This window comes from Pristiophorus japonicus, unplaced genomic scaffold (genome assembly GCF_044704955.1).
Source record: "Pristiophorus japonicus isolate sPriJap1 unplaced genomic scaffold, sPriJap1.hap1 HAP1_SCAFFOLD_536, whole genome shotgun sequence".
Lineage (NCBI taxonomy): Eukaryota > Metazoa > Chordata > Chondrichthyes > Pristiophoridae > Pristiophorus > Pristiophorus japonicus.
In genome coordinates this window covers 339,033-359,708 of record NW_027254443.1, presented here as the reverse complement: position 1 = coordinate 359,708, position 20,676 = coordinate 339,033, and the positions used below count along the sequence as shown (strand labels likewise).

Sequence of the window (20,676 nt, the reverse complement as noted above, 5' to 3'; positions counted from 1 at the left end):
TCTCATGTTTGCTTCGTACTATTGTTAACATGGAGGTGGGGCCCGAATATAATCATTCTTGGTGATTCATCCCTGAACAATCATTGGAACATGATTGTTTCTCTGTCTCTCGAGAGGGAAGGGGAGAGAGGAGGAAAAGGAGAGAGAGAGGGGTTAAGGGAGAGAGGGAGGGGAGAGATAGAGGGGGAAGGCGAGAGAGAATGGTACGGTGAGGGAGTGGGGGAAAGGGAGAGGGAAGGGAAGAGAGGGGAAAGGGGAGATAGACAGAGAGGAAAGTGGAGAGTGAGAACAGAGGGGCGATGGGTAGAGCGAAAGAGGTGGGAGTGAGAGGGGAAGAAGTGAGAGAGAGAGAGGGTGAAGAGAGAGTGAAGGGTAAGGAAGGAAGGGAGAGAAGGAGGCGGATGGACAGAGATAGAGGTGGAAGGAAAGGAAGAGGAAGGGGGAGGGGAGGAAGTGGGAGAGAAAGGGGGAGTGAGAAAGGGGGAAGGAGAGTGAGTGGAGGAGAGAGAGAGAGGCACAGGAGGGACAGAGGAGGAAAGAAATGGAGCGGGGGAAAGGGAGAGGATGGGTACAGAGGGACGGAAATAGAGAGGGGGAAGGGGAGAGAGAGGAAGTGGAGAGTGGGAAGGGAGAGAGAGAGACAGGAGAAGGGGGAAAGGGGGACAGGGAGAGGGGGGAAAAGGGGGCAGGGAGAGGGGGGAAAGGGGGACAGGGAGAGGGGGGAAGGAGAGCGAGAGATTTCCAATTCGAATTTGAGCCCGAACAGATATTGATGCATTTTCTTTACCCCGTAAACACACACTAACGCTTCTCTCTCGATCATACTGTAGGTCCTCTCGGCCTTAGACAGACTTCTGGTTGCATAAGCAACCGGTTGCAATTTCCCAAATTGATTCGCTTGTTACAATACACACCCGACCCCGTACGACGACGCATCACATGCTCGTACCAAACGTTTACATGGATCGTACAACACAAGCAATTTGTTTGAACATGACAGCTTCCTAGCTTTCTCAAAGGCATTTTCTTGGCTTTTACCCCAGACCCATTCATCTCCCTTACGCAGTGGAGGGTGCAGGGGTTCTAACAATGTGCCAAGACCCGGTAAGAAGTTACCAACATAGTTCAGGAGTCCTAGAAACGACCACAGCTCCGTCACGTTCCGTGGTCTCGGTGCCTTCTCGATTGCCCCCGTCTTCGAATCGGTGGGCCTGATGCCGTCCGCCGCGATTCTTCTCCCCGGGAACTCCACTTCAGGCGCAGGGAAAACGCACTGCGAGCATTTCAGCCTGAGCCCCACACGATTAAGCCGACTAAGGAGCTCCTCCACGTTCTGCAAATGCTCGACGGTGTCCCGACCTGTAACCAAGATGTCGTCCTGGAAGACCACGGTGCACGGGACCCACTTCAGCAAGCTTTCCGTGTTCCTCTGGAATATCGCCGTGGCTGATCGAATCCCAAACGGGCATCTGTCGTAAACGAAAAGACCTTTGTGCGTGTTGAGGCAGGTGAGGCCTTTCGAAGATTCCACCAGCTCCTGCGTCATGTAGGCCGAGGTCAAGTCCGGCTTCGTGAATGTTTTCACCCCCGGCCAGCGTGACAAATAGGTCATCAGCCTTTGGTAGCAGGTATTGATCCTGCAGCGAGAAACGATTGATAGTTACTTTGTAATCACCACAGATTCTGACGGTGCCGTCTCCCTTGAGGATTGGAACGATCGGACTGGCCCACTCATTGAATTCGATCGGCGAAATGATGTCCTCTCGTTGCAGCCTGTCCAGCTCAATGTCCACCCTCTCTCTCATCATGTAAGGTACCACTCTCACCTTGTGATGGATGGGTCACGCCCCCGGAATTAAATGGATCTGCACTTTTGCTCCTTGGAACTTCCCGACGCCTGGTTCGAACAGCGAGGGGAACTTGCTTAGGACCTGGGCACATGAGGTGTCGTCGACGGGCGTATCTTTCCCAGCCAGCTCCTGCCGAACAGCGTGGGGCCATCGCCCGGTACCACCCACAGTGGTAAATCATGCACCACTCCATCGTAGGAGATCTTTCCGGTAGCACTGCCGATTACGGGAATCAGTTCCTTTGTGTACGTTCTAAGTTTGGTTCGAATGGGAGTCAGGACTGGCCTTGAAGCCTTGTTGCACCACAACTTATCGAAAGTCTTTTTGCTCATTATGGACTGGCTCGCACCCGTGTCCAGCTCCATGGACACCGGGAGCCCATTTAATTCAACCTTCAGCATTATCGGGGACACTTTGTGGTAAATGTGTGCACCCCATATACCTCTGCCTCCTCGGTCTGAAGCTCTGGTTCATCGTGTTCCGCCGTGGATCTGTCCTCCTCTGCAACAAGGTGGTTTGCAGGATTATCAGGATATGCAGCTCGCCTGCACATACGTTGGAGGTGTCCCATTGTTCCACAGCCCTTGCAAACGTACCCTTTGAAGCGGCATGAATGGAATCGATGATCACCAAGATCACCCCAACCTCTGTCGTCGAGCTACAGTACGCGGACGACGCCTGAATCTGCGCACATTCAGAGGCTGAACTCCAGGATATAGTCAATGTATTTACTGAGGCGTACGAAAGCACTGGCCTTACACTAAACATCCGTAAGACAAAGGTCCTCCATCAACCTGTCCTCGCCGCATAGCACTGTCCCCCAGTCAACAAGGTCCACGGCGTGGCCCTGGACACCGGGGACCATTTCCCTCCTCATTCTTCAAACACACAGCACTAACTGGGGAATGACCCACAGCCCAGGCCCGGTGGCTCCATAGCTCAGGGGATAGAGCACTGATCTAGTAAACGAGGGGTCGTGGGTTCAAATCTCACTGGGGCCTACTCAAAATTAGCTCAGTCTTTAAATTCACTGTCAATTAACAAGGGCTTTAATTATAAATATTAAACAGCTCCCAGACTGACTGTGGAATGATGGGCTTGTTCTTGACCACATTTTAAAAAGTACTTAAAGTGCTGCAACTGACAGACCTCGAGCTGGAAAGTGGGATGAGGCTGGGTTGCTCTTGGCCGGCTGGCGTGGATACGATGGGCCGAATGGGATTATGCCTCTCCATTACTCTTTTTCCTTCTCTCTCAATCTCTCAACCTGACTTTCTCTTTCTCTCTAACATCATCAGCATAGGTGTGATATATTCACAGGGTACAGCACACACAGCTTCCTAACATGGCGCACAGCACTCTCGGAAGTCTCTGGAAACCCGCCGAATTCTGTTTATTATTAACTCTGCACTTGCAGTACACAATACGTCCACATCCTCAATGTGGAGCTACAAACATTACAATCTGACAGACATTGCAAGAGGCAGTCCCTCGGAATCGAGGAAGACTTGCTTCCGCTCTTAAAATGAGTTCCCCTTTATCCACCCTGTTGGTTACATCTTCAAAGAATTCCAGCAAATTAGTCAAACATGACTTCCCCTTCATAAATCCATGCTGACTCCGCCTGACCGAATTATGCTTTTCCCAATGGCGTGCTCCTGAAGGGGGAGGGGAGACCACGAGGAGGAAAGAGGGGCAGAGAAGAGAGAGGGAGGAAGGGGAAAGAGTAGTTAAGGGGAAAGAGGGAGACAGATATTTAGATACTGAGCTAATTTTGTGTAGGCCCCAGTGAGATTTGAACCCACGACCCCTGCTTTACTAGACCAGTGCTCTAACCCCTGAGCTATGGAGCCACCTGCCTTGGGTTGTGCGTCATTCCCCAGTTAGTGCTGTGTGTTTGAAGAATGAGGAGGGGTCAATGAAACGCTCAGATTGTGTCTCATCCCCCAGACACTTGCCTCCGTCTCTTCTAATATTCGCCTATCAACATCGATATATCGGGTCTTTAACATAGTAAAACATCCCAAGGCAACTCAGTCACACTCTACCCCAATCTCTCTGTCTCTCTGTCTCTCTCTCTCTTTCTCTCTCAATCTCTCTGTCTCTCCATCTCCCTGTCTCTCTCATTCTCTGTCTGTTTCTTTGTCTCTCACTCTCTCTCTCTCTCTGTGTCTCTTTCACCTGTAAGGGTACACCTATTTTTCTTGGAACAAGGCACAGGAAGAGACCACGAACAAACTGTTTTAAAGTAAAAACGTTTGGACTACCTGGGAGGGGGAAGGCAAGTGGTGACACATCACCCATTAAAAGCAATGGCTGAGGTCAAGGACTGAACTTGGTTATACATACAGACAAAGAGATTGATACTGTCTATCCGGGGACTCCCACAGTTGATTGGCCACAGGGGTTAACACAGTTCCCCCCAGAGACTACAGGTCTGCAAGAAAACAGGACTATAAAGGACCCAAGGAAATGCACATTTTTGGATAACAGGGCATTAAGGATAAGGAGTTATCTTTTGCACTGTCGACTCCGTGTGCAAATTAGTAGCCAGTCAAACTCCTCAGCACAGCCAGTTAAACAAATCACTGCATCGATCCAGATGCATTCATCGGACACCAGCCCAGCAGGGAACTTATTCTTACTGTGGATATAAATATCACCATCATCGGCAGTCCCTCGGAATCGAGTAAGACTTGCTTCAACTCTAAAAGTGAGTTCTCAGGTGGCTGAACAGTCCAATACTGGAATTACCGTCCCTGTCACAGGTGGGACAGATAGTTGTTGAGGGAAGGGGAGGGTGGGACTGGTTTGCCGCACGCTCCTTCCGCTGCCTGCGCTTGGTTTTGCACGCTCTCGGCGACGAGACTCGAGGTGCTCAGCACCCTCCCGGATGCACTTCCTCCACTTCGGGCGGGACTGGTCTTTGGCCAGGGACTCCCAGGTGTCGGTGGGGATGTTGCACTTTATCAAGGGAGGCTTTGAGGGTGTCCCTTGTAACGTTTCCTCTGCCCACCTTTGTCTCGCTTGCCGTGTGGGAGTTCCGATTCGAGCGTTTGCTTTGGGGAGTCTCGTGTCTGGGGACCATGCAGACAATGTGGCCCTGCCCAGCGGAGCTGGTCAAGCAGGAAGGAGCAGGAAGGTACACAAGCAGGAAGTGGAAAGATGAAGCAAAAGGACAAACAGAGAGACAGAAGGAGACGAAAGGAAGAGGCGCTGCAGAGAACGGATAGAAGGAGAACCGACCGGTCACGGAACCAACAACCACAAACCTACAATAACTACAGCCAGGAATGGCGATTGTATGTCTTCAGTCGATTTCTCTCAGCAGTCTCGTCCTGTAGTTTTTAGTCGGTTTTTTGTTGTGCAATAAAACGGACCCTGGGTTAAGCTAAAATGTTGTTCCATGTGTTGTCCTCTCCCCACTAGAAGTTCCAAGGTCTAACAATCAGTGAACAACACACACCCCGACACACTCTCTCTCTGTCTCTCAAGGGGGAAGGGCAGAGAGAGAGAGGAGGGAGGGGAGAGAGAGGAAGAAAGGCCGAGGGTGAAAAGGGTAAAGGGAAAGTGAGAAAGAGAGGGGACGGGGAGAGGGAGGGGGAATGGGAGAGAAAGAAAGAGGGGCAAAGGGAGGGAGAAAGAGGAGGAAAGGGAGAAAGGGGAGAGAAAGAGGGGGAAGGAAAGACAGAGGAAGTGGAGAGTGGGAAGGGTGAGAAAGACAGTGCAAGCGAGGAAGCGGGACTGGGAGAGAGAAAGGGGAAGGAGAGTGAACGGAACGAGAGAGAAATATAAAGTGTAGTGACGGGGAAGGCAGAGAGAGAGGAATCGAGAGCCTGCAGTTCCAGGGTCTGTCTTGGAGCTGTTTAATATTTATAATTAAAGTCCTTGTTAATTGGCAGTGTATTTAAATACTGAGCAGGCCCCAGTGAGATTTGAACCCACGACCCCTGGTTTATTAGACCAGTGCTCTAACCCCTGAGCTATGGAACCACCTGCCGTGGGCTGTGGGTCATTCCCCAGTTAGTGCTGTGTGTTTGAAGAATGAGGAGGGGTCAGTGAAACGCTCAGATTGTGTCTCATCCCCCAGACTCCTGCCTCCGTCTCTTCAATATTCGCCTCTCAACATCAATATATCGGGTCTTTCACGTAGTAAAACATCCCAAGGCAACTCAGTCACACTCAGTCCCAATCTCTCTGTCTCTCTGTCTCTCTCTCATTCTCTGCCTCTCTCTCTCTCTCCGTGTCCCCCTCACTTTTTCTCTGCTTCTGGATGGGGAAGGAGAGAGAGAAAAGGAGAGGGGAAGAGATAGAGGAGGAGGGGGGAGAGAGGGGAAGGAGTGAGAGAGATAGGGGGAAGGGGAAAGAGAAAAAAGGAACCTGTTGTTCCAGGGTCGGTTTTGGAGCTGGTTAATATTTATAATTCAAGCCCTTGTTAATTGACCATGAATTTAAATACTGAGCTAATTTTGAGTGGGCCCGAGGGATATTTGAACCCACGACTGCTGGTTTAACAAGACCATAGCTCTAACCCCCGAGTTATGGAGCCACCTGCCTTGGCCTGCCTCTCTGTGTCTCTCTCTCTCGTTCTCTCTGTCTCTCACTTTCTCTCTGTCTCTCGAGAGGGAAGGGGAGAGAGGAGGAAAGGGAGAAAGAGAGGGGTTAAGGGAGAGAGGGAGGGGAGAGATAGAGGGGGAAGGCGAGAGAGAATGTTACGGTGATGGAGTGGGGGAAAGGGAGGGGGAAGGGAAACATAGAAACATAGACACATAGAAACATAGAAACATAGAAAATAGGTGCAGGAGTAGGCCATTCGGCCCTTCGAGCCTGCACCACCATTCAATGAGTTCATGGCTGAACATGCAACTTCAGTACCCCATTCCTGCTTTCTCACCATACCCCTTGATCCCCCTAGTAGTAAGGACTACATCTAACTCCTTTTTGAATATATTTAGTGAATTGGCCTCAACAACTTTCTGTGGTAGAGAATTCCACAGGTTCACCATTCTCTGGGTGAAGAAGTTTCTCCTCATCTCGGTCCTAAATGGCTTACCCCTTATCCTTAGACTGTGACCCCTGGTTCTGGACTTCCCCAACATTGGGAACATTCTTCCTGCATCTAACCTGTCTAAACCCGTCAGAATTTTAAACGTTTCTATGAGGTCCCCTCTCATTCTTCTGAACTCCAGTGAATACAAGCCCAGTTGATCCAGTATTTCTTGATATGTCAGTCCTGCCATCCCGGGAATCGGTCTGGTGAACCTTCGCTGCACTCCCTCAATAGCAAGAATGTCCTTCCTCAGGTTAGGAGACCAAAACTGTACACAATACTCCAGGTGTGGCCTCACCAAGGCCCTGTACAACTGTAGCAACACCTCCCTGCCCCTGTACTCAAATCCCCTCGCTATGAAGGCCAACATGCCATTTGCTTTCTTAACCACCTGCTGTACCTGCATGCCAACCTTCAATGACTCATGTACCATGACACCCAGGTCTCGTTGCACCTGCCCTTTTCCTAATCTGTCACCATTCAGATAATAGTCTTTCTTTCTGTTTTTAACCACCAAAGTGGATAACCTCACATTTATCCATATTATACTTCATCTGCCATGCATTTGCTCACTCACCTAACCTATCCAAGTCGCTCTGCAGCCTCATAGCATCCTCCTCGCAGCTCACACTGCCACCCAACTTAGTGTCATTCGCAAATTTGGAGATACGACATTTAAACCCCTGGTTTAAATCATTAATGTACAATGTAAACAGCTGGGGCCCCAGCACAGAACCTTGCAGTACCCCACTAGTCACTGCCTGCCATTCTGAAAAGTACCCATTTACTCCTACTCTTTGCTTCCTGTCTGACAACCAGTTCTCAATCCACGTCAGCACACTACCCCCAATCCCATGTGCTTTAACTTTGCACATGGGATTGGGGTAGTGTGCTGAGAGGGGAAAGGGGAGATAGACAGAGAGGGGAGTGGAGAGTGAGAAGGGAGGGGTGAAGGGGAGAGCGAGAGGGGGTCGTGAGAGGGGAAGGAGTGACAGAGAGAGAGGGTGAAGAGAGAGTGAAGGGTAAGGAAGGGAGAGGGGAGAGAGAAGGAGGGGGTTGGAGAGAGATAGAGGTGGAAGGAAAGGGAGAGGAAGGGGAGGGGAGGAAGGGGGAGAGAAAGGGGGAGTGAGAATGGGGGAAGGAGAGTGAGTGGAGGAGAGAGAGAGAGAGAGAGCGGGACACAGGAGAGACAGAGGAGGAAAGAAATGGAGCGGGGGAACGGGAGAGGATGGGTACAGAGGGACGGAAATAGAGAGGGGGAAGGGAAGAGAGAGGAAGTGGAGAGTGGGAAGGGAGGGCGAGAGACAGGGGACGGGGGAAAGGGAGACAGGGAGAGGGGGGAAAGGGGGACAGGGAGAGGGGGAAAGGGGGACAGGGAGAGGGGGGAAGGAGAGCGAGAGAAGAAAAATAAAAGGCAGTGATGGGGAAGGCAGAGAGAGAGAACAAGAGCCTACAGTTTGAGGGTTGGTCTTGGAGCTGTTTAATATTTATAATTTAACCCCTTGTTAATTGATGGCGAATTTAAATACTGAGTGAACTTTGAGTAGGCCCCAGTCAGATTTGAACTCATAACTGCTGATTTACGAGAGCAGTGCTCTAACCCCTGAGCTATGGAGCCAGCTCCGCTGAGAAAGACCGGGGAAGGAGCAGGAAAGAGAGGGGAAGGGGAGAGAGAGAGAGGGATTGTTTCATCGCAACTTCTCGTCTTGCATTATCTCGGTAACGTTGACGGAAGGATGCGTTTCTCTGGTTGATCACCCCAATGGGAAGGGGAGAGAGAGAGAAAGGACGCAGGGGAGAGAGAGGGAGAAGGTGAGATTCTGAAAGGAAAGAGAAAGGGAGAAGGTGAGGCAATAGGCAGGGAAAGCAGATGGAGAACAGTTTGTGATGGGGAAGTGGGAGAGAGTGTGTCAGAGAGACAAGCCTGCTGTTCCAGAGTCGGTCTTGGAGCTGGTTAATATTTATAATTAAACCCTTGTTAACTAATGGTGAATTTAAATATTAAGCTAATTTTGAGCAGGACCCAGCCTCGGGTTTACTGGACAAGTGCTCTAACCCATGAGCTATGGAGCCACTTGCGCTGGGTTTGCTCTCTGTGTCTCTTTCTCTCGTTCTCTCACTTTTTCTCTGTCTCTCGAGGGGGAAGGGGAGAGAGAGGGAGGAAGGTGAGAGCGATGGGGGAGGGGATAGAGAGAGGGGAAGGGAGGGAGAGAGGGAGGGGAAGGGGAGAGAGAGGGAGGAAGGTGAGAGCGATGGGGGAGGGGATAGAGAGAGGGGAAGGGGGGAGAGAGGGAGGGGAAGGGGAGAGAGAGGGGAAGGGGAGAGAGAGGGGAAGGGGAGAAAGTGGGGAAGGGGAGAAAGAAGGAATGGGAGTGAGAGGGGGAAGGGGAGAGAGAGGGGAAGGGAGAGAGAGAGAGAGAGAGAGAGAGAGAGGGGAAGGGGAGAGAGAGGAGGAAGGGAAGAGAGAGAGGGGGAAGGGAGAGAGAGGGGGAATGGGGGAGAGAGAAGTGGAAGGGAGAGAGTGTGGGAAGGGGAGAGAGAGGGGGAAGGGAGAGAGTGTGGGAAGGGGAGAGAGAGGGGGAAGGGGAGAGAGAGGGGAAGGGGAGAGAGAGGGGAAGGGGGGAGAGAGAGGGGGAAGGGGAGAGAGAGGGGAAGTGGGGAGAGAGAGGGGGAAGGGGAGAGAGAGAGGGGAAGGGGAGAGGGTGGGGAAGGGGAGAGCAATGGGAGGGGGAGAGAGAGAGGGAATTGGAGAGAGAGAGAGGGGAGAGGGGAAGGGGAGAGAGTGTGGGAAGGGGAGAGAGAGGGGGAAGGGGAGAGAGAGGGGGAAGGGGAGAGAGAGGGGAGAAGGGGAGAGAGAGGGCGAAGGGGAGAGAGAGAGGGGAAGGGGAGAGAGAGGGGGAAGGGGAGAGACAGGGGGAAGGGGGGAGAGAGAGGGGGAAGGGGAGAGAGTGTGGGAAGGGGAGAGGGAGGGGGAAGGGGAGAGAGAGGGGAGAAGGGGAGAAGTGGAGAGAGAGGGCGAAGGGGAGAGAGAGGGGAAGGGGAGAAAGAGGGCGAAGGGGAGAGAGAGGAGGAAGGGGAGAGAGAGAGGGGGAAGGGGAGAGAGAGGGGGAAGGCGAGAGAGAGGGGGAAGGGGAGAGAGAGGAGAAGGGGAGAGAGAGCGAAGGGGAGAGAGAGGGGAACGAGAGAGGGGAAGGGGAGAGAGAGGGGAAGGGGAGAGAGAGGGGAAGGAGAGAGAGGGGAGAGAGATTGGAAGGAGTGGGAGAGAGGGCAAGGGGAGAGAGGGAGGGGAAGGGCGGGATTGTTTCATCGCGCCTTCTCGTCTCGCGCCATCTCGGTAACGTTGACGGAAGGGTGCGTTTGTCTGGTCGATCACCCCAATGGGAAGGGGAGTGAGAGTGTGGAAGGGAGGAAGGGGGACTGGGAGAGAGAAAGTGGAAGGACAGAGAGGAAGGATGGAGGGGAGAGAGAGGGAGAAGGGGAGAATCTGAAAGGAAAGCGAAGAGAGAGAGAGGGAGGGGAGAGAGGAGGAATGGGAAAGGGAGGGGGGAGAGGGAGAGTGAAAAGGAAGAGGTGGAAGGGGAGAGAGGGAGGAGAGAGTGGGTCGGGAGGGGAGAAAGGGAGAAAGGGAGAGAGGGGGAAGGGGAGAGAGGGTGAGGGGACGGAGTGGAAAGGAGGGAGAGGGGAATGAGTGAGAGACGGGGAAAGCGAGAAAGCAGGAATGAGGTACTGAAGTTACATGATCAGCCATGATATTGAATGGTGGTGCAGGCTCGAAGGGCCGAATGGCCTACTCCTGCACCTAGTTTCTATGTTTCTATGATTCTATGTCCGTTGTACCCCGTAGGGGACCAAACCCGCACTGTGACTCCGGGAGGAGCTCCTCGGCCACAGGGAGAAGACGGTTGAGGAGGACTCTAGCGACGACTTTCCCAGGGGATGATAACAGGGTGGTCTTGGACCTGGCCTGGAGACGGCGAAGGTTGAACAGGTTCCCACTGGCTCTGTAGTTTAGTTCCACTCCAGCGGGGAGCTTGTTGACTGTGAGGTGGAGCACGGCAGCGAGGAATATTGAGACCCACGGCAATGTGGGTTTGACTCTTAACTGCCCCTGTGAAACGGTCAAGTGAGGCCCTCAGTTGTGTTCAAGAAGGCTGCTCACCACGACCTTCTCCAGGGGCAATTAGGGATGGGCAATAAATGCTGGCCTTGCTATCGACGGACATATCCCGCAACGAATCTAAAACAAATATCGGTGGCTCTCAGACTGGATATGAAGAAGACTCGGTTACAGACTGGTCACAGAATGTGAAAGTGCTGTGGGCTGTATTTAAACTGTGAAGTGAGTCGGTTCCTGTTGATGGTGTCGACCTGTCGCCGATTGACAGCGAGTTCAGGAACAGAAGCCAAAATTGAGTAGGCCCCAGTGAGATTTGAACCCACGACCCCTGGTTTACAAGACCAGTGCTCTAACCCCTGAGCTATGGAGCCACCTGTAACAGTAGCTCATGTTTGCTTCTTACTATTGTTAACAAGGAGGTGGGGCCCGAATATAATCATTCTTGGTGATTCATCCCTGCACAATCATTGGAACATGATTGTTTCTTCTCTGTCTCTCGAGAGGGAAGGGGAGAGAGGAGGAAAGGGAGAAGGCGAGAGAGAATGGTATGGTGAGGGAGTGGGAGATCGACAGAGAGGAAAGTGGAGAGCGAGAACGACAGAGGGGGGAGTGAAGGAGGCAAATGGACAGAGATCGAGGTGGAAGGACAGGGAGAGAGAAATGGGGAAGGAGAGAGAGCAAGGCACAGGAGAGACAGAGGAGGAAAGAAATGGAGTGGGGGAAAGGGAGAGAAGAACAATAGAAGGCAGTGAGAGAGATTGAGAGCCTGTAGCTTGAGGGTCAGTCTCAGAGCTGAGCTGTTTAACATTTATGATTAAAGTCCTTGTTAATTGATGGTGAATTTAAATACTGAGCTAATTGTGAGGAGACCCCACTGAGATTTGAACCCACGACCCCTGGTTTACAAGACCAGGGCTCTAACCCCTGAGCTATGGAGCCAGCTCCTCTGGACAAGTCAGGGGAAGGAGCAGGAAAGAGAGGGGAAGGGAAATGAGAGAGTGGAAGGAGTGAGAGAGAGGGGGAAGGGGAGAGAGTGGGGAAGGAGTGAGAGAGAGGGGGAAGGGAAAAGAGAGAGAGGGAGGGGAGAGCGGGGGAATGGGAAAGAGAGGAGAGAGAGGAAGAGTGAAAAGGCTGAGGTGGGAGGGGAGAGTGGGTCGGGAGGGGAGAGAGGGAGAGAGGGCGAAGGAGAGAGGGAGAGGCGAGGGAGGGGGAGAGGGGAATGAGTGAGAGACGGGGAAAGCGAGATAGCAGGAAAGGGAGAGAGGGTAAAAAGATGTAGAACGGGTCGTGATGGGGAAGGGAGTGGGGGAAAGTGAGAGTGAAGGGAAGAGAGGGGAAGGGGAGGCAGGCAGAGAGGGAAGTGGAGAGTGAGAAGGCATAGGGGAAGGGGAGAGTGAGAGGGGGCCGTGAGATGGAAAGGAGTGAGCGAGAGATGGGAAAAGGGAGAGAGAGTGAAGGGGGACGAGAGAGAGAGGGGGAGGGGAAGGGAGAGTGAGGGGGGAGTGGAGAGAGAGAAGTGGAGAGAAGGGAGGGAAAGAGAGATGGGACTGGAGAGAGAGGGGAAGAGGAGAGAGGGATAAGAATGAGAGAGAGGAGGAGGGAAGGGAGAGAGAGGGGTTGGAATGAGAGAGGGGAGGTGAGAGAGAGATGGGGGTGGAGAGAGAGGGGGAAGGGGAGAGTGAGAAGGCATCATGAGAGGGAAAGGAGTGAGAGAGACGGGAAAAGGGAGAGAGGGGGAAGAGAGAGTGAAGGGGAAGGGAGGGAGATAAAATAGCCTAAGGCAACTCAATCACACTCTGGCTCAATCTCTCTCTGTCTCTCTCTCTCTCACTCTATCTCTCTTTCTCTCTCTCTGTCTCTTTCGCTCACTCTCTCTGTCTCTCTCTCATTCTCACTTTCTCTGTGTCACTCTCTCTCTGTATCTTTTTCACTTTCTCTCTGTCTCGTCAGCGGGAAGGGTAGAGAGGGAGAGAGGAGGGGAGAGAGAGGGGAAGAAAGGCAGAGGCAGAGAGTGAAAAGGGTAAAGGGAAAGTGAGAGCGAGAGGGGAATGGGGAGAGGGAGGGGGGAAGGGGAGCGAGAGATGGGAAGGGGAGAGAGAGAGACGGGAAAAGGGAGAAGAAAAAGTGAAGGGATACGAGAGAGAGGGGCAGGAGTGAGAGAGAGAGAAAGAGGAGGGAAGGGAGAAGGGATAAGGGGACAGAGAGTCAGAGTGAGAAGGGAAGATTGGGGGAGAGGGGAGAGCTGCAGTGGCAGGGTTGGTTTCATATTTATAATTAAAGCCCTTGCTAATTTAAATACTGAGCTGAGTAGGACTCAATGAGATTTGAACCCACTACCCCTGGTTTACTAGACTAGTGCTCTAACCCCTGAGCTATGGAACCACCTGCCCTAGGCCGTGGGTCATTCCACAGTTAGTGCTGTGTGTTTGAAGAATGAGGAGGGGTCAGTGAAACGCTCAGATTTTGTCTCATCCCCCAGACTCCTGCCTCCGTCTCTTCAATATTCGCCTCTCAACATCGATATATCGGGTCTTTCACGTAGTAAAACATCCCAAGGCAACTCAGTCACACTCTGCCTCAATCTCTCTGTATCTCTGTCTTTCTGTCTCTCTGTCTCATTCCCTGCCTCTCGCGCTCTCTCCGTGTCTCTCTCACTTATTCTCTGCTTCTGGATAAGGGAGAGAGAAAAGGAGAAGGAAAGAGATAGAGAGGGAGGGGGAAGAGATAGGGGGGGAGGGGAGTGAGAGGGGAAGGAGTGACAGAATAGGGGGAAGGGAAAAGAGGAAAATAAGCTTGTTGTTCCAGAGCGACCAGTTCCAACTGTCACAAGACAGAGAGTGGAGAGCACCAGTTCCCACTGTCACAGGACGGGAGAGTGGAGGGCACCAGTTCCCACTGTCACAGGACAGAGAGTGTAGAGCACCAGTTCCCACTGTCACAGGATGGGAGAATGGAGAGCACCAGTTCCCACTATCACAGGACAGAGAGTGGAGAGCACCAGTTCCCACTGTCACAGAACAGAGAGTGGAGAGCACCAGTTCCCACTGTCACAGGACGGGAGAATGGAGAGCACCAGTTCCCACTGTCACAGGACAGAGAGTGGAGAACACCAGTTCCCACTGTCACAGAACGGGAGAGTGGAGAACACCAGTTCCCACTGTCACAGGACAGAGAGTGGAGAGCACCAGTTCCCACTGTCACAGGACAGAGAATGGAGAGCACTAGTTCCAACTGTCACAGGACAGAGAGTGGAGAGCACCAGTTCCCACTGTCACAGGACAGAGAGTGGAGAGCACCAGTTCCCACTGTCACAGGACAGAGAGTGGAGAGCACCAGTTCCCACTGTCACAGAACGGGAGAGTGGAGAGCACCAGTTCCCACTGTCACAGGACAGAGAATGGAGAGCACTAGTTCCAACTGTCACAGGACAGAGAGTGGAGAGCACCAGTTCCCACTGTCACAGGACAGAGAGTGGAGAGCACCAGTTCCCACTGTCACAGGACAGAGAGTGGAGAGCACCAGTTCCAACTGTCACAGGACAGAGAGTGGAGAGCACCAGTTCCCACTGTCACAGGACAGAGAGTGGAGAGCACCAGCTCCCACTGTCACCGGACAGAGAGTGGAGAGCACCAGTTCCCACTGTCACAGGACAGAGAGTGGAGAACACGAGTTGCCACTGTCACAGGACGGGAGAGTGGAGAGCACCAGTTCCCACTGTCACAGGACAGAGAATGGAGGACACCAGTTCCCACTGTCACAGGACGGGAGAGTGGAGAGCACCAGTTCCCACTGTCACAGGACAGAGAGTGGAGAGCACCAGTTCCCACTGTCAAAGGCAGAGAGTGGAGAACACCAGTTCCCACTGTCACAGGACAGAGAGTGGAGAACACCAGTTCCCACTGTCACAGGACAGAGAGTGGAGAGCACCATTTCCCACTGTCACAGGACAGAGAGTGGAGAACACCAGTTCCTGCTGTCACAGGACAGAGAGTGGAGAGCACCAGTTCCCACTGTCAAAGGCAGAGAGTGGAGAACACCAGTTCCCACTGTCACAGGACAGAGAGTGGAGAACACCAGTTCCCACTGTCACAGGACAGAGAGTGGAGAGCACCAGTTCCCACTGTCACAGGACAGAGAGTGGAGAGCACCAGTTCCCACTGTCACAGGACAGAGAGTGGAGAACACTAGTTCCCACTGTCACAGGACAGAGAGTGGAGAACACCAGTTCCCACTGTCACAGGACAGAGAGTGGAGAGCACCAGTTCCCACTGTCACAGGACAGAGAGTGGAGAGCACCAGTTCCCACTGTCACAGGACAGAGAGTGGAGAGCACCAGTTCCTACTGTCACAGGACAGAGAGTGGAGAGCACCAGTTCCCACTGTCACAGGACAGAGAGTGGAGAGCACCAGTTCCCACTGTCACAGGACAGAGAGTGGAGAACACCAGTTCCCACTGTCACAGGACAGAGAGTGGAGAACACCAGTTCCCACTGTCACAGGACAGAGAGTGGAGAACACCAGTTCCCACTGTCACAGGACAGAGAGTGGAGAGCACCAGTTCCCACTGTCACAGGACAGAGAGTGGAGAGCACCAGTTCCCACTGTCACAGGACAGAGAGTGGAGAACACCAGTTCCCACTGTCACAGGACAGAGAGTGGAGAACACCAGTTCCCACTGTCACACGACAGAGAGTGGAGAACACCAGTTCCCACTGTCACATGAACATCCGGTCGTGCCCGCAAAGGAAGTGGAGTGTGGGAAATTGCACGCTGCTTCCATTGAGGGGTGGTCAGGCCAATTCTGCGGCGGGAGCTCAAATTCCCAGCCCCAGAAAGTTACCGTCCCCAAGGTGGGGGCCTGTGCGGGGAGGCAGAGGCAAGATGAATGGAGACAGGGGTGGGGGCTTGAGGGACAGGAGGGGCCACATTGCAGCGAAGGTCTGGTGGGGGGGGCAAAGTGTGTTGGACGGTCGGGCCTGGGGGCTCTGTGCCTCGGTGCAGGGAGTGTTCGGGTTGACTGCGCAGATGGCGATTGGTGGATGTGGTGTGGTTGGCTTCGCGGGGGCTGGGTGCTCGACATCCGGGGGTGTTCGGCATTTGGGGAGGATTCTGAGGGGATGGGCCGTGTTGGGGGAGGGGAGTGTACCACTGTTGGATGGGTCCCAAGCCCGGGGCAGGGTCGGGGGGCACGCTATTGGGATGGGGGTGGGCTGTTTGGGAGACACATCTTCACTCGGGGAGTTGTTGGTCTGTGGGGTTCCCTGCCGCAGAGAGTTGTTGATGCCAGTTCATTGGATATATTCAGGAGAGAGTTGGATGTGGTCCTTGCGGTAAGGGGAGGGTCAGGGGGTGATCAGTCAGGTATTTAAACTCTAAACTAATTTTGAGTAGGCCCCAGCAAGATTTGAACCCATGACCTCTGATTTACCAGACCAGTGCTCGAACCCCTGAGCTATGGAACCACCTGCTCTGGGAAAGTCAGCGGAAGGAGCAGGAAAGAGAGGGGAAGGGTAAAGAGAAAGTAGAAGAAAGTGAGAGAGAGGGGGAAGGGGAAAGAGAGAGGAGGAAGAGGCGAGAGAGGGAGGGGATGGAGTGAGAGAGGGGAAGGAGAGAGAGAGAGGGGGAAGAGGAGACTGGGAAGAAGAGACAGTTGAAGGGGAGAGAGAGAGAGAGGGGAAGAGGAGCGGTTGATGCGAGTGAGGGAAAGGAGGGCGAGACAGGGAAAGCGGTAAAAAGAGTTGTGATGGTGAAGGGAAGAATCTGCAGGAAAGGGAGAAGAGAGAGAGAGGTATTTAAATACTGAGCTAAATTTGAGTAGGCCCCAGTGAGATTTGAACTCACGACCCCTGGTTTACTAGACCAGTGCTCCAACCCCTGAGATATGGAACCACCTGCTCTGGTAAAGGCAGGGGCAGGAGTAGGAAAGAGAGGGACAGGGAAAAGAGAGAGTGGAAGGTGTTCTGTCTTGAATCAAGAGTCAGACGAGATACTGCAAGCTCAAAGTAAGGTGTGACCTTAGTCCTTTATCACAGGTCTCCAGAGTGCCTCACCAGCCTGTGAGGCTTCCTTAAGTATAGGTGCTCCCAAGGGATTGTGGGATCCCTTGGGACTCCAGGAGATAAGCCCTCTGGTGGTCAGACATGATAATTACAGGTTTACATTCAATAACAACACTTCCCCCCGCCCCCTGCCCCAAAGTCAATAGTGTAACTATATACAATGTGAGTCGATCTGGGGCCTTCCTTGCCCTGGTTGATTGTCTCGGTACAAATGCTGGTGTTGGTGAATCATTTGTTGGGCCCTCGCTGGGCTGCTGTGCAGCTGGCCTTGCTGGGCTGCTGGGGGGGTGATGGGTTCTGCTTTGTGGTCAACCGCTGGGTGGATTGCTACGTCTGTGTGTTGGACGGACGGTAGAGTCTATTGTGGGTTGTTCTGGATAGTCTGTAAATCTCAGTTTGATTTGGTCCAAGTGTTTTCTGCAGGTGAGTCCATTTGCGAGTTTGACCACAAACACCCTGCTCCCCTCTTTGGCCAAAACAGTGCCAGCAATCCACTTGGGACCTTGTCCATAGTTCAACACAAATACAGGATCGTTTACTTCAATTTCACGTGACACATTTGTGCGATCACGTTATGTATTCTGTTGAAGCCGCCTGCTCTCTACCTGTTCGTGTAGATCAGGGTGGACTAACGACAGCCTTGTCTGAAGTGCCCTTTTCATCAGCAGTTCAGTGGAAGGGACCCCGGTAAGTGAGTGTGGTCTTGTGCGGTAACTGAGCAGGACTCGGGACAAGCGAGTCTGCAGTGAGCCTTCAGTTACCCTTTTCAAGCTCTGCTTGATTGTGTTTACTGCTCGTTCTGCCTGACCGTCGGACGCTGGCTTAAACGAGGCAGGCGTGACATGTTTGACCCCATTGCGGGTCATGAATTCCTTGAACTCGGCACCGGTAAAGCACGGCCCATTGTCGCTTACAAGGACATCAGGCAGGCCGTGCGTGGCAAACACGGCCCGTAGGCTTTCGATGGTGGCAGCGGACGTGCTTGCCGGCATTATCACACATTCGATCCATTTGGAGTACGTATCTACAACCACTAAAAACATTTTTCCCCAAGAATGGGCCTGCATAGTCGACATGAACCCCAGACCACGGTTTGGCGGGCCAAGACCATAAACTTAGGGGTGCCTCCCTGGGTGCGTTGCTTAACTGGGAACATGTATTCCAGTTGTGCACGCAGGACTCTAAGTCTGCATCGATACCGGGCCACCACCCGTGGGATCTGGCTATCGCTTTCATCATTACTATGCCTGGGTGGGTACTGTGGAGATCACTAATGAAAGTGCCCCTGCCCTTTTTTGGCATACCTACCCAAATGCCCCACAGGAGGCAATCTGCCTGTCTAAACATTTCATCTTTGTGTCGCTGGTATGGCTTTATTTCTTCGTTCATCTCTAACGGGACACTAGACCAACTCCCGTGGAGCACACGGCTTTTTACTGAGGACAGTAAGGGGCCCTGGCTCATCCAGGTTCTAATCTGTCGGGCGGTGACAGGTGATTGCTCACTCTCGAATGTTTCCATTACCATAACTAAATCTGCGGGCTGTGTCATCTCCACCCCGGTGGTGGGCAATGGCAGCCTACTGAGAGCATCGGCACAGTTTTCTGTGCCTGGCCTGTGGCGGATGGTGTAGTTGTATGTGGACAACGTGAGCGCCCATCTCTGGATGCGGGCCGGTGCGTTCGTATTTATCCCCTAATTTTCAGAAAGGAGGGATATAAGTGGCTTGTGGTCGATTTCCAATTCGAATTTGAGCCCGAACAGATATTGATGCATTTTCTTTACCCCGTAAACACACGCTAACACTTCTTTCTCGATCATACTGCAGGCCCTCTCGGCCTTAGACAGACTTCTGGTTGCATAAGCAACCGGTTGCAATTTCCCAAATTCATTCGCTTGTTACAATACACACCCGACCCCGTACGACGACGCATCACATGCTCGTACCAAACGTTTACATGGATCGTACAACACAAGCAATTTGTTTGAACATGACAGCTTCCTAGCTTTCTCAAAGGCATTTTCTTGGCTTTTACCCCAGACCCATTCATCTCCCTTACGCAGTGGAGGGTGCAGGGGTTCTAACAATGTGACAAGACCCGGTAAGAAGTTACCAACATAGTTCAGGAGTCCTAGAAACGACCGCAGCTCCGTCACGTTCCGTGGTCTCGGTGCCTTCTCGATTGCCCCCGTCTTCGAATCGGTGGGCCTGATGCCGTCCGCCGCGATTCTTCTCCCCGGGAACTCCACTTCAGGCACCGGGAAAACGCACTGCGAGCATTTCAGCCCGAGCCCCACACGATTAAGCCGACTAAGGAGCTCCTCCACGTTCTGCAAATGCTCGACGGTGTCCCGACCTGTAACCAAGATGTCGTCCTGGAAGACGACGGTGCACGGGACCCACTTCAGCAAGCTTTCCGTGTTCCTCTGGAATATCGCCGTGGCCGATCGAATCCCAAACGGGCATCTGTTGTAAACGAAAAGACCTTTGTGCGTGTTGAGGCAGGTGAGGCCTTTCGAAGATTCCACCAGCTCCTGCGTCATGTAGGCCGAGGTCAAGTCCAGCTTCGTGAATGTTTTCCCCCCCAACCAGCGTGACAAATAGGTCATCAGCCTTTGGTAGCAGGTATTGATCCTGCAGCAATAAACGATTGATAGTTACTTTGTAATCACCACAGATTCTGACGGTGCCGTCTCCCTTGAGGATTGGAACGATCGGACTGGCCCACTCATTGAATTCGATCGGCGAAATGATGTCCTCTCGTTGCAGCCTGTCCAGCTCAATGTCCACCCTCTCTCTCATCATGTAAGGTACCGCTCTCACCTTGTGATGGATGGGTCGCGCCCCCGGAATTAAATGGATCTGCACTTTTGCTCCTTGGAACTTCCCGACGCCTGGTTCGAACAGCGAGGGGAACTTGCTTAGGACCTGGGCACATGAGGTGTCGTCGACGGATGTATCTTTCCCAGCCAGCTCCTGCCGAACAGCGTGGGGCCATCGCCCGGTACCACCCACAGTGGTAAATCGTGCACCGCTCCATCGTAGGAGATCTTTCCGGTAGCACTGCCGATTACGGGAATCAGTTCCTTTGTGTACGTTCTAAGTTTGGTTCGAATGGGAGTCAGGACTGGCCTTGAAGCCTTGTTGCACCACAACTTATCGAAAGTCTTTTTGCTCATTATGGACTGGCTCGCGCCCGTGTCCAGCTCCATGGACACCGGGAGCCCATTTAATTCAACCTTCAGCATTATCGGGGGACACTTTGAGGTAAATGTGTGCACCCCATATACCTCTGCCTCCTCGGTCTGAGGCTCTGGTTCATCGTGTTCCGCCGTGGATCTGTCCTGCTCTGCAACAAGGTGGTTTGCAGGATTAGCAGGGTTTGCAGCTCGCCTGCACATACGTTGGAGGTGTCCCATTGTTCCACAGCCCTTGCAAAAGTACCCTTTGAAGCGGCATGAATGGAATCGATGATCACCAAGATCACCCCAACCTCTGTCGTCGAGCTACAGTACGCGGACGACGCCTGAATCTGCGCACATTCAGAGGCTGAACTCCAGGATATAGTCAATGTATTTACTGAGGCGTACGAAAGCACT

General features: G+C 52.8%; 6 non-coding genes across 6 annotated transcripts; 1 reads left to right on the top strand and 5 right to left on the bottom strand.

Annotated features, from left to right (window-relative positions):
- Positions 1-2,778: 2,778 nt before the first annotated feature.
- trnat-agu (transfer RNA threonine (anticodon AGU)) lies at positions 2,779-2,851 on the top strand. Its single transcript has one exon. It is a non-coding gene; the product is annotated as a tRNA-Thr (tRNA).
- A 779-nt stretch (positions 2,852-3,630) lies between these two features.
- trnat-agu (transfer RNA threonine (anticodon AGU)) lies at positions 3,631-3,703 on the bottom strand. Its single transcript has one exon. It is a non-coding gene; the product is annotated as a tRNA-Thr (tRNA).
- Positions 3,704-5,770: 2,067 nt separating this feature from the next.
- trnai-aau (transfer RNA isoleucine (anticodon AAU)) lies at positions 5,771-5,843 on the bottom strand. Its single transcript has one exon. It is a non-coding gene; the product is annotated as a tRNA-Ile (tRNA).
- Positions 5,844-11,315: 5,472 nt separating this feature from the next.
- On the bottom strand, positions 11,316-11,388 carry trnat-ugu (transfer RNA threonine (anticodon UGU)). The gene has a single exon. It is a non-coding gene; the product is annotated as a tRNA-Thr (tRNA).
- Positions 11,389-11,883: 495 nt separating this feature from the next.
- trnat-ugu (transfer RNA threonine (anticodon UGU)) lies at positions 11,884-11,956 on the bottom strand. The gene has a single exon. It is a non-coding gene; the product is annotated as a tRNA-Thr (tRNA).
- A 4,877-nt stretch (positions 11,957-16,833) lies between these two features.
- Positions 16,834-16,906, bottom strand: trnat-agu (transfer RNA threonine (anticodon AGU)). The gene has a single exon. It is a non-coding gene; the product is annotated as a tRNA-Thr (tRNA).
- Between the last annotated feature and the right edge of the window lie 3,770 nt (positions 16,907-20,676).